The sequence below is a fragment of the Poecilia formosa genome, unplaced genomic scaffold (genome assembly GCF_000485575.1).
Source record: "Poecilia formosa unplaced genomic scaffold, Poecilia_formosa-5.1.2 Scaffold2, whole genome shotgun sequence".
Classification (NCBI taxonomy): domain Eukaryota; kingdom Metazoa; phylum Chordata; class Actinopteri; order Cyprinodontiformes; family Poeciliidae; genus Poecilia; species Poecilia formosa.
The window spans coordinates 2930106-2944009 of record NW_006799941.1 but is presented as its reverse complement, the minus strand read 5'-3'; the positions used below and the strand labels follow the sequence as shown (position 1 = coordinate 2944009).

The 13904-nt window shown below is 37.0% G+C and overlaps 1 protein-coding gene across 4 annotated transcripts in view; it reads left to right on the top strand.

Annotated features, from left to right (window-relative positions):
- The window catches only part of kcnab2a (potassium voltage-gated channel subfamily A regulatory beta subunit 2a), a 90293-nt gene that overhangs the window by 9397 nt on the left and 66992 nt on the right, over positions 1 to 13904 (top strand). Inside the window, exon 1 of one of the 4 annotated variants that reach the window (XM_016670520.1) lies at positions 27 to 47. The exons of the other annotated variants lie outside the window; for them this stretch is intronic. The gene's annotated coding sequence lies outside the window, so the exon portion shown is untranslated. Of the gene's footprint in view, positions 1 to 26; positions 48 to 13904 lie in introns of those variants that run through there. 4 annotated transcript variants of the gene reach the window in all.

Here is a 13904-nt window from a genome sequence, read left to right as displayed (position 1 = left end):
GGGTTCTGAAACGGTATCATTGCTAGGCGTGAATCTACATGTCTCTGGTATCGTTCTCTCTCTTCACGCTCTCCCCTCTCTTTTCCTCTCTCCTCACTTTGTTCTGTTAGTGCGAGTCGGGATGATTGCGCTTGTCTGATCCTACTGGGAAACAAGTGCCATACCTTCTGCATGCAGCGGCGTTTAACATTGTCATGCAGTATGCTAGCGAGGTAGTGCATCAACCTCTCCAGATCTCTCTGACCGTCTGAGAGCTGCTGTTGATGCGGTTAACACTGCTGCTGCCGCTGCAGCTGCTGCATTGAAAACCTTCTCTGCATACCTTATTATGCAGGCATGTATTTCACTCTTTCTCTTTCCTGACTTTTTCAGTTTGTCTCATGTGTACGAGTGTCTTATGGTCCTTGCTTTTTTTTTTTTTATTTTTTTACTTTGACTTATTCTATAAGAGGAGAAAAAGCTGTCATTTATAACTAAAGTTTGAAGGATGTGCTTTTGCTTAAACATGCATAGAGACATTTATTTAACGTTTGGTTCTGTTTTAACTTACCTTTCCTGTCCTGCTGCTGCTGCAGTTTCATCTGTTGCAGTTGCCACAGCGGGCAACACCCTGAAGCAACATTTTCCTGCGTTTCCCAGAGCTTGTGACAGTCACCTGTGCCCGGTCGAACACGTTAACCGCGTGTTTGAGTGTGGGTGTTTGTTGTAGGCTGTGTTATCGTGTGTGTTCGTACATGTGTGTAGGTGTGTGCGTTCTCCCGTACGGCGATGTGTGCCTGCCTGCCCATGGGCTCCGGTCCAAGAAGAAAGCACAGGAGAGGTATGCTGCAGGGGTTTAGTTTGGTGCAGTAAGCTGTTGAGTGCTTTGTAACAAGCACAAAAAAAAAAAAAAGAAAAAAAAAAGAGTTTGTGTCCTCATGTTGGGCAGCTGCACGTGTACTGCAGAAAATGGATGGGTTTCCCTTGAAATGTCTGCAGTCTGTGTGTCCTTGGGTTTAAAGTTCTCTTAGTCAGGATGCTGCGATCTTTTTATTTGATCCCTCCGCACCCAGAATTTTTTACTACCAGAACCAGAAGAATCAGAATGCTTTCATTGTTATTGTCCAGAAGCACAACTAAATTTTGTTTCAGTACAGCCCATCCAAAGAAGACAACAGTGAAGACGGGGTGCCTGGGGCTGCGGCCCCTGGGGGGCGCCGCAAACAGTACAAACAGTAGAACGCCTGCTTCTTTTTTTGTCACCAGAAACTGTTAAATGGACCTATTGCATGAAGCAAAGACAGATTGGTTAATTATTTGTTCAAATTAGAGTGTGACATTAGATTGACATGATTTTTTTAAGGTCTCATTTATAGACTTGGACATAGACATAGGAATGCACTAAAAGCCTTCCTAACATGAGATTGCAGATTGCAGCTTCAAGTGAGTTTCACTCAAAATGTCCTACTTTAGTGCTGCTTTCTTTAAAGTAAATGGCCAGAGGTAGATTTCCTTTTGAACAATTGAGAGACCCCTATACAGGAAAGATCTGAGTTTCCGGTTGGCTTGTTTCGGGTAGTAATCCCTCTGTTGCATGAGCTACTTTTAACAGATTTCGGTGTATTTGCAGTTTTCTCCTATCAGCACCCTTTTACTTGAGGAATAGAGTTTTTGTGCAGGGAGTGTTCTGACTACAAAAAAGTCACCGTTATATGCTTGAGCCAGAATATGACTGTAGCATCCATCAAGCGTTGATGGATGCTAACTTTAAGCTGGGGCTGAAACAGATGACGACATCGATAATGATTGTCTTCAAAATTTAAGCTAGTATGAATGTACTTGTGGTATTGTTATGGTTTTACTGTGCAAAATACAAGTAAACCCTTTGAGAAGTGAATTGAAGTCACAACAGCACTGAAACCTGCTTTATCACAGAGTTACAGGCACAAAATGGAGATTTTGGTTTGTTGTAAAAATTAAAAGTCACCCAACTTAATCGGCAGACACAACTGTACTTTCTATTATGACTTATTGATAGCAAAGATCTCCTGTTCTGATCCTTGATACTGTGATCCAGAAACTTCATTGACTGCTGTATCTGCGTCTCAGTGCGATGTTGTCGTAACTTCTCAGAGAGCAGCTGAAACATTTGTCAATCAATTTTACAGCAGTCGAAGCACAGCTAAAGGTTTGTAAAGCAGGGGCATAGCTGGCTTTGTAAGTTTGTTTTCACACAAGTAACTGAAAGTGTTTTGGAATATGATGTGAAACAAGACATTAAATATTCATATCAAAAGCGAGAGTAATCATGCTAACATTAGCTTACCCCTATTACTCAGAATGAAAGCATGGTCAGCAGGTGCAAGACGACAGTTTATTAAAGATTGTACTTGTCTGTGTGAGTCAGATATACCTTGAGAAACAACTAAGTCCATGTGTGTTTTAGCTGCCACACTGACAAACATTATGGTTACTTTTTAAGCAACAATAGCCTTGTGTTCGGGAATCATGTTAAAACTCCTTGTTGAGAAACTCCTGATGGGACCAAATATCTGATGCTGCCAGGTTAACCTCTTAATATTGGGTCATGTACATCAGAGGCGCAAGTAAATCTAGTTGTAATTAATCAAAATACTAATATAGACCATGTGACACTTAATGCACTTTAAATCTGGTGAGCTCAAAACATATGCTAGCATTGATTGGAATTACTTTAACATTGTTCCAGATTGGGATTCTTTGTCAGTTAAAGTTTAATCATAAAATAACTCCATATCCAAGGTGATAAATTATTGACCAGTGCATTTCTAATGGCTTGCAAAAGTCCTCTTTTTGCAGGATTTTACAGCTTACTGCACTCAGTTCTATAAGAGTGATGTTTGTCTATTGGGAAACAAGTTAGCTTTTTATGATGTCAGTGAGAGAGCATTTAAACTTATCTATGAATCAAGCAGAGATGTTTTTGCATTTAGCAAATTTTATTCTTGTACATGTTAACTTTGACTGTGAAACTCAAGTTAAAATTTTTTTGGTTTGGTTTAGGATTGTATGCAGGGAAGCCTTTCAGCACTACACATTTCTTAGTTAATCACTAAAGTACACCATAAGTGCAGCTGTAGAAAATTATAGTCATTATTCTCATGTCTGTGTTAAGGCTGTTGTAAACTGTCAGTGTTGATCCTCAAGGCCTTCCTTAAAAGTTATTCTTATTTGTGGAAAAGCAAATATCCATCTAAGTTGGTAGTTGACCTTTATGAGAACAGTTCAGTGAGTCATTTTTATCGTTTTTGAATCTTGTTGCAAAACTGTATAAAAAAAAAACCTTTGGTTCTGCAAAATGTGGCATGCCTGTTTTTGCCTTCGTCGGCTAACACATTGTACATCAATTTAAACACGTTGCACTTTTTTTTCCTTGCACCACTTCTCAATTGCATTGTCTAAATACATTATACTTTTATTAATTTTGACACCGGATGGTATTGATTTGGTTTGCAAATAAAAATAGCTTTCTGTTCACAAGATGGTCACAAGATAAGGTTTGCCTTATGTGATCTCTCTCTTTTTTTTTTTTTTTTTCCAGAATTTTATTTTATATAGATTTATGGCTGTCTTTATAGCATAGACACTATTCCAAGCACACAACACACATTTTCATACCTACAATCTAAATTCATTATGTGCTTTGTGCTGAGAAAGAAAAAGGCTTTTTATCCCGTTTAGCTTTCCCTTTAAATTCAATCTTGAACAACTTCAGTTGCCACCATGAAATACAGTGCAGTTTTTCCAATTGGCTTAAGTAACTTATGATTGTCAAATGTGATAAAGGTGTTAAAACTGCAAAGACAAAGCTACATTAATCATGATGCACAGCAGCTGAGTGCAGACAGCCCTGGTGAATTACAGCAACAGAGTAGCATGTGTGAGTAATGGCTTGGCGCTGACTGTTGGGGTTGACATGTGCCTGTGACTTATGAGACATTGCACTGTTGGTGATAGCTGAGTTATTGGGGTCATGTTGGTGTTTGGGGTAAATATTTGTGACTGGGTTGTCTCAAACTTGAATGGTGGGATTTTATGATTGTATGTCTTCTTGCAGGTTACTGTAGAAAACCTCCAGGACTCCTATTGCCTGTACAAATTATTCCACTGATTCATTCTACAGTATGTTAGTTTTTGTGAATAACAAATTTTACCTTAGTATGTGTAAGCTTTAGTTAGACTTTGCATAGTACTTTGAACTCTTTCAGATATAGGCGGAAACATTAGGGGAATGCTTGATGGCTTTGCAGCCCATTGATTTTTCTGTCGTAAGATCTGGCACAGTTTGGTGAATCCCTTTATTCTATTGCAAACAAAATCTAATAACTCAAAACTGAAAGGCTGTCCCTCAGTTGGAGACCTGGAAAGTCCTTCTGTGTATGAGTTGTAATACAGACGGCTGTCTCACTTGGCACACACTTCTCAGATAAAGGCAGGAGGGAAAAATAAACCGCTTGATTTAAAAATGCAGAAAAGAAAAAAAAAAACATGAAAAAGTCAAGCCATCCGAGAAGTTAATTACTTAGTTGTTAGTATTTTAATTTTTCTTTATAGAGCAAAGTTTTACTAAATATCCTTTTACTAATTGAAAGAAACCAACCCATATATCCGTGATTCTTTTTGAATTTCTAGAAAATAATAAAATCAAACAGCAAAAAATAAAATAAGCTAAGAAAAACTGCCATGTATGTTTTGATAAGAATAAAACAATCACTTACAACTTTAGTTTTCTCATGTTTACAAAATATGTTTTGCCTAATTTGTTATCACAAGATGACACAATGAGAAATATGCATGTCTAAGTCGACCATTTAAAAAAAACAAAAACATTTTTTCACAATTTTTGCTTTTAAAAACATGAACAGGCATTAAATGTATAACATAATAAGGCAAGACCAAAACAGACACCTAAGAGATAAAGATCCATGACAATACGCATTCACTCCTAATCTGACTGATCAGAATGTACCTTAAATTAGCTAGATGTTTTTATTGGACAAGATCATTAAGTTAAGAAAGAGGGGTTGGGATATTATGTTGGTGGTAAGGAGAAACTTGAAGAAAATGTGGGTTAATTACACTTTATCAATCGCAATATTCAACAACAATTTTCCTGAGGTCTTTCTGCCCTATAAGAAAATTGGTCTTTATTTAAATGCAAGTGTTTAGGATTCTTCTTCTTTAAAATGAAAACAAGTCTTTCAAAGAACAAAATCTCTTCAACAGCTGCCTCTGAGAGAAGAGGGCTATGAAGCAGCACCTTATTTTGCTGAGGAAGACAACGTCATCAGTTTGTGATGCAGTGTACCTGCTAAAGCAACTTGGAATGTGACCTTCACACTGATTTATTGTTTGCATTCTTTTAGCTTCTTTAGCTTTTTTTCCCCTTCTTTAGCTTAGATGTACTGAATCCATTTATAGTTTTGAATTTCACATTCTTGTTGTTTTACTGAATTCTGCCTTTTATTATTTAAAGACTGTCTTGATAATTTGGCTAATGTGTATTTTAGTACATTTCTATATTTTATCTGTAATATAAAATGTATATCTCAGTCATTTATAAACATATGTTATTTGTAAAATGAATAAAGTGTTTCCAAGTAGAGTAAAAAACATATATATAAAATAAAATCCTTGCAAAATTAGTAATGCTAAATTCACTTTTTCATTTACATGATCTACATTGATGTAATTGTGTCTTATCATGACTTATTCATAAATGATGACTTTCACATTAGACATCCACTAAAGTACATGCATGTTTTGCTTCTAGTTTCAGTTCATTTTGTAAAAACATGAGCTACAGAAAGCAAATTTCTCCTTCCATGACATAATTTAGCTCTTTGCTTCAGATGCCGTCGTGTTGAATGATTTCCCCAAATATTCTAATTTAGAGAAACCCTCTATTGATTAGAACATTTCCTCATATAAACAAATTCTACAGTATTCTGCATTTTATTGATACCATTTTATTTGTGTTAATTTCTTATTTCCTTCCATGTTTTATAAATGGTGAAAACCATTTGAGCTAAACGTATACAGTAGACCTGGATAGCATTAAGAAAGCATGTAATAACGTGAGCAAATGTGGCGATAACAAGTACTTACCTTCACTGTGTTTTTGATAGATTAAGACAGATTATCTTACTTCTCCGAAAAAAGAGAAACTTTAATTTCCTGCAGTATTAAACAACAAGCATTAGCAATTCTATTACCAGCATGATAATTGTCAGATAATATTTTCTGCAGTTCTTTGTGATATTGATACAGCATAAATCGACATTGTGAATTATGTTGTGCAGCTGATAAGCACAGACTTTGCATTGCATCAATTAACATTCAGCTCTTATACATTTAATGTTTTAAAAAGAAAAAGTTGAAGTTCATATGAAACATATGACATTGGCTAAGAACCATTATGGTTTTGCACATTCAGAACGATAATGGTTATCACTAAATTATTTCAATGAACAAATATGTTGTTTTATGAGATGTATACATTTTCTTTGGTGTTTGAAAACTTTTATTGTAGCAAATAAAACAAACAAAAAGGTAATCTTTTGGAACCTAAAGTACTAAATGCACCATTTGGAAAGTGTTGTGCAAGAGGCACCTAAAGCAGGTTAAGAGACAGATGGAGAGCACTGTGGGAGACAGAGCCACAGTCCACTGGAGACACTTGGGCACGTACACATTTTAGATATGTATTGTGGATCATTAGCAGGTCTTTGATCTATTATCTTCTCCTTTTAGCATTAATAAATTATAAAAAAGCTCAAATATGTAAATTAGATTTGTACAAGAAGACATGTATGTTTTATTTACATTAGAAAATAAATAACTTGAATTTATTGTATTTCTTCAACTTAGAAAAATACATCTTGTTTTTGTAAGAGTATTTTATTTTTTCCTTATACAAACTCATTTGTGCGAGACCTTCTGTCTTTGCTTTACACTTCATCTTAATTCCTCATCGGTTGGTAATGGATGGGAAATAATCCACTGATCACAGGAATAAACCACCTTAACCAGTGGCTCAGTCTGAAGCTTCTGGTTAAACTTTGATCAACAGTGTGGCTGCAAATAGTGGCACAAGTAGGCTTCCTTAGAGATGTTAGAGCTTTAAGAGGATGTCTGCAGGTTTCTGATTATAATCAGGGGAAAAAAAGTAAACTGCTAACCATTTCCTTCAAAAAATACAGCTCACTATATACCAAAATAAGTCACTTTGCTGCAACTGTAGGTTAGGAGTTACTAACATAAACTATTCACCAGCAGCACAACCATGAAAAAGGTTGTGCTCCCAGCACGACCTTTTTATAAAAAGGTGGATATTAAATGATGAGGTATAAATGATTACAATTCTGCCGGGACTTTGATGAATATGAAAAATGCCACTTATTAACTGTTTTTGCTGGTTTTTGCTTGGTGATCACATCAGTTCAGGAGCTGTACAGAAAAAAAAAATCCATAAAACCTTTGCTAGTAGATATGTATAAGACAAGATGTGTTTATATTTCCAGGCAGATTTCTTCTGAATGAAGAGAAATCGTAGTTGCTTGTTGTGGGCCATGGTCACACTTTTGTGTTTGCATCAAGTGCAGCTTTAATAAAATAAAATAGTAACAACAAACCCTGGGCAGATTGCAGATTCAGTGTTTGCTGTTTTTTTTCTTCTCACATCTTTATAGAAGCTGTTAGCATCACAGTTTAATGTAACAGTACAGATGGCACATTGATTCACCCTAACACCTGGACACATTGCACTGACACACAGGATCAAAACAAGAGCTACTATTTTATTAAACACTGAAGCCCGCTCTCCTTGGAGCTTTGCCGCTTTTGCCTGGAGGACTTGGTGAACCAACATTTTGAACTTCAACAATTATTGCCTGCGACACGGACAGTGGGCTAGCTAAAAGCATATATGTAGACCTGAATAAAATAGATGATGTTAAACCTTTATGCTTCGGGAAATCGGGCAATAAGTTTCTGCTTGACCGTGCACGGACCATGGTCTGTTTATTTAGCTGGATTTGAGTGTTTGTTTAGAAAAAGCACCACACAGATAAACAGCAGTTTCAGACGTCATCCTGTCTTCCTACAGAAACATGGATTGCTTTGATGTGTAAGCGTACCTGGATGGATCCAGACAGTGTGTGGGCACTATATGTCCATTAAGTTTTTCCAGCTTTATGTTAAAGTTTTTTTTTTGTTTTTTTTTTCTCCATTTCCTGTGTTTTTATTCTGCAGTCCCTGTGTAGGCACTCAGAGACCGATCTAAAGCTATTCAGTGTTTCCATACGACCCAGAAAAATTAGCATTTTGCATATAGAGTAACTCTTTTTTTTTTAACCCAGGACTACAGCACTCTCTGAAGCAGCAGTGAATAATGCCTCTGCTCTGCAGCCAGAACAGGGAGCAGTATGTTCCTATAAAACTGCAGTGTCCTCAGGTGGTCTCTGTGTTTGGGAACTGGTCTTGCCAAGCCTTTTATGAGACTCAGATCTGCACCAATGTATGACATCAAAGGGCTGAAAGCATGTGGGGTAAATGCTGATATGCATGAGAATCCTGCATTACTTTGATGGTCAGAGGAGGTCATGACGGTGCAGACGGCCTCCACAATACAAGCTGTGGCCCCATTTCAGCATCAGATCTATGCATCCTCACCTGCATGCGTATAACCTGGCCACCCATCTCCTGTCAATTTAGCATTTTATTATGCACATTTCAGAAAGTTATCTCAGACGGTACACTAGGAGTTACTTTGATGTTTGCAAAATAAAGACTTTTGTTTATTCTCACTAGATGCCCAGGTCTCCTCTAGGTATATTTAGTGATAATCTCTTAAAATTCAGTGTCTGTCGTGCCTGAGCATCATGGTGTGCTAAGCTAATGCATTTTAAATGTAGGTTATTGCCCTCTTTTGCTTGGTATAGACCTTTACTTTTAGTATTGTGTTTTTCTTTGCATTCGTCTCATTGTCTCCGTCTGTCTTATTATTCCTTTGCTTTTGTGTTTAATGTAGTAGACTGAGATGGTGTCCATTTTTGTTGCTATTAAGCCCTCCTAAATAAACATCAGGTATATAGTATTCAAAGAGGAGTTGATGTTTTATCATTGATGTGTATAATTTAGAGCATTAATATGACTCTTCAATATTTTTTCAAACTTCATGAGGTTAAGCTTGCAAATATTAATTGAAATTATATCAGAATAATTTGTTGTAAGTTACGGGCAGCAGCGATCACAGGTTTTGTCAGATGCCATATAGCTGAGTCTTTTGAAACTCAGACAAAATCCATTACAATAAAAAAAAATCACCATAGAAAGAAAAAAAAAATTAGTTCACCTGCAAGAAAGAATAAGTGCTAAAAATATTTGGCGATGTCAAATGAAGCAATAGCAGCCTTATACGACTATTTTGTTAATGTATCTCTTGCTTTCGCTGCTTTAACAATCCACCAAAACTTTTAAAATGTGGAGTAAACAATTGTTTCATAAATACATTGTAAAATGTACAATTTCTTCTGTGTGTGACTGACTGTACAGATTGTCCTTGTCAGTATTACAGGACTGAGTGTACAAAGTATCATGGACTCTGTGAGTGAGGAGTGCTAGTGAGTGGGTGGTTATACTGTGTGTGTAATTTGTTTGTGACAATGCCTCAGCACATCACTGTGATACATTAACAGCATGGAGGAGATGTCATCAAAGTGGATGGAGAAAATTAGTTTTGTTTTCAAAGTTAGATGAAGACCTTGGCTTAGGTGGGAAATGCTCTCATTTTGTGTTTTTCTTTTCCATGCAAATTTTGATGATCCAGGAAAACAAATGCTTGAGGAATAAATGAAACTTTTTTTGTACTCAATCTCTGATATTGTAGGGTAAAATGCATCAGATATCATGTTTACTAAGCGCAGTTAATTCAAGCACATTAAAGAATTTAGAATTTAAACTGAGGACATTTAATACGAACATTCATAGTTAGTATGTATATGCTTTATTACTTACTTACTCATTCACACATTAATAAATCATCAAACACAAAAGCCCCCAGGCACATGTGAAGTAAGATGGTTTGGCAATTGTTACCGGAGTAGACCACAGAATGAGGTTTTGAGTGACACTTCAGGCCCAAAGCAAGAGCATGTTCCCCATTCTGGGCTCTTCATAATGCTGAACAGAAGCTCCTCAATATCACAGTTCATGGGGGATGGAGGAGGGGTTTCCTTCCTGTGCAGTGCTCAGTCACGTTAACAGCAGGACTTGTAATGTGTGAAAGCTCATCTACAGAAGTTTGACGTGTCTGTTAGTGCAAGAACCGCAATTCTTCAGTCACGTTTTGTTGGTTTGAAGGTACTTCATGCTCATCCCCAAACGGCACAACTGACTATTTAGCAATCTGTTTTTTGTGTTTTTGTGTACGTGGTATTTTGTCTGGCTCGAGTAAAAATCAGTGCATTGCTGTGATGTTGAACAGAATGGGGACGTGAAACAACTCAGCTGCAATAAATGCCCTCGGAGAACATAGGCTTAAAGAGATTGGGCAAGCTCTTACCATTGGGAAAGAGTTTACCCAATGGAATGAGTAATTTGTGATTGAGAAAACAAGCTTCATTTCGGTAATATAACTTGCAGACATGTAGTTCTTTAACAAATTGCAGAAGTCCGGTCAGCAGATCGTCTATCAGACACAACTATAGCAGCTGTTCTACTCTCTGAATCTCCTTACACAGTTTGACTGAAGCAGTATTTCAGTAAACAGTTTAAAAAACAGTTTAATCAAAAATGACAAAATAAACATGTTTTAGGTTAAGCATGCATGCAACAGTGAATGTAAAAAATAAGAAAAAAGCCCAGATGCAGACATTAGAATTAAAACAAATGTTTCTATCAAGATCATAGTTACTACGAAGTATCTAGAAGTGGTCACTACCAAACTTCTGACCATTGGTAAATGGTGTTACTGTTAAAGCAAAGCATTGAGCATGTGAGTTGGCCATGCAGCATCTGTTTGGGCATTTAACAGAATGCAGGACGGTGGGGTGTCAGCGGTGTGGCTGGTTTATCATAGCATCAAAAGGATAGGAAAATATTCCTAATGTATACAATGGGTGTGCGGGTTGCTCCTTTAAGGAAGTAGATCTTCACCTCTGTGAAGATGATTCTGCATCTTTCTTATCCAAGCCTTAGACTGTCAGAGCATTTCTGCTCTCTTCTTCTCTCTGAAAAATGTGTTTTACTTGGTTCTCACTCCTGGCCTGCGCCTCCTGGGGCCACTCAGAATCTGTTCAAAGAGCCGTCAACCACTTCCTGCAGTTGTTGCTGGTTTTTAATGGAAACTCTGGACCGTATTCGCTCCATTTTCCTCACCGGTTAGAAAATAGCATCCAAAAGAGGGACAGTTTGCTTCGTTAAGGAGAGTTATTTAGTCTGGTCTTTCAGAGAAAAACAAACCTGTATATAAAGTAAAAAAGTTGAAGTACTTGCTGCATATGAAGCGCTGTATGTGTGAAGATGAAGTATTAAAGAAAATGCGGTGAATAATTGAACAGTTGTTTTTAATGACCATTGTAATTGTTCTATTAGAAACCTGCAAGCATTTGATGAGTTGGGAACTCTTTATAGGCTTCTCCAGAGAGCAACTTAAAAAACACCATCAACTTTGATGTCTCTGTTTATGCTCATTGCAGTTATTTTTCAGTAACATCCTCAACAGTTGTACTTTAGTTTTTTTCAGATGAGGTCTTTTCTTTGTGATTTCTTTTTTTTAATTTAAGGAAGGCTTGTTTAATTTCTGGGATATAAATCCCTTGTTAGTGGTAATGTAACTCAAGAAGCCTTCTTCCTCTGAGCACTTGGATCTGTTGTGTGCTCCTTACGTTGGGTGTAATTTATGTCTGTCAGTGTTCAGTCATTGCGTTGCATTCAGATAAACAGTCAAATATGCTTTAACAATTTTTTAGAGATGCACTAATGTGAAAATTTAGTATCGCTATCTGCTATTAATTATTGCAACTATGGTCGATAACCGATATTTACCGATGTTATACATATTTCCCTAACCTTTCGATACTGTGAAAACATGGCCACACTGCTGCTCATATTGTTTCTCTGCTTCAATTAAACACCCGCAATCCTGCGCTGGCTCACTATCACTGTCACATAGCAATGGTTATTAGTATTGGCCTATTTTTACTTTTCTGACACCGATATGTTGAAATATTATTCAAGATAATTTCCTGTGCGATTATATTGCTCTTTGCTCAGTGTGATTTGTAAAGTTTGTTTTCTGCCACCTGATTTTTATTTTGTTTAAAACGTATAGCTGTGGTTTCATCTGTCCTTAACATCTTCCAAAATGTTGCATGTTTGTCCTTACATGGCTTGTGACAAACTGCAAACAGGAGTTCTTGTGACTTTCTTCCTGCCACTCTTCTCCAAAAGGCCAGATTTGTGGATTGCAACACTAACACTATGTTCACACTGCAGCCTGAAGTGACCCAAATTTTTATTTATTTATTTATTTTTGCCTTTATGCAACTTGCATCTGATCTTTTCATGGCAGTCTGAACAACACAGATCGGATATTTACAAATGCGACTCCGGCCAATTGGATATGTGGTCCTAACTCTGACACATATCAGATACATGAATGCGAACTGTACGGCCATTTCGCATTCATCCAACCGTTATGTCATTCTTACTCAACAAACGTTGCAATTCTGATACGCAGAGGCAGAAAGAAAAACAACAACTATGGCGGACGATAATGAGGATTAAATTATCAATTTGCGGGACAACAACTTTAAAATACCAAGATATGCTTCTTCATTGCCACTCATGTTTACTTCCACAAACACTGAGCGTTTTTCCTACGTGTGACGTTATCGCGTCCTCTACTGCGCATCTGGGACCTTTTATGTTGTTTGCAGTTCACATTGGATAACACATGCAAGTTGTGTATATTTGGAAAATATGAATGACGGCACAAAAAAAAAATCAGAATTGAGGATTAAGGCCTTCAGTGTGAATCTAGTCTAATAGTCATCATTTGAATAGATTTGTGGACCTGAACTGTGGATCTCAGCAGCTCCTCCAGAGTTACTGTTAGCCTGTGTTGGCTACTTTGCAGGGGTAGCCATATGGTGGTAGATGAAAAAAATTATATATATGAACATTTTTTCTTCCATTCCAAAGTAGTAAATTCATAATTTGCTTCTTTGCGCTGATCTATCACAAAAAAAACAAAAAAAAATCTCCACAGGTTGATTTGTGGTTCTAAGAGAACAAATCAGAGAATAGTTAAAGAAGTATAAACACTTTGGCAAGCCACGATAGTAGACAGACGCCACAGGTAAGGGTAATTTAGAATTGAACACAGCTTCCACCCCTCAGAATATTTATAACCTGACACACTTTTGGATTTCCTCAGTTTTGTTCATGCAGGTATTGTATTTGAGCTATAAGCTGAAACTGCTATCATGGAGTCTGTCCATGTCCCTGCTTTTGTGATCACCCTAATTCTTCCTGCTCATCTGTGCAGAACTAAATATTGAACTCCTCTGTACAGCCTGCTGGTGTTCGTGTCATTTCAGACGCAGTGATGTGGAAATCACTGATAAGTTTTACTTGAATAAGGATTACTAAAAATACAGAGCAGACTATGAGGACAGGACCTCGAGTGTGTTGATAAAATGAAAAAAAAAAATTTTTTTTTTCATGTTGCAATTTAAAAAAGTCTTCCAAGTTTAGCAGAGACATGGATGCTCAGTTTAAGCATTTTGCTGTCTGAAAGTGCATGTGGGCTCTGTGTCCGACTGTCCAGTCAAGCTATTTCTGCTGCTGTGAGTACATGCTAAAAACACCAGTCTGACACT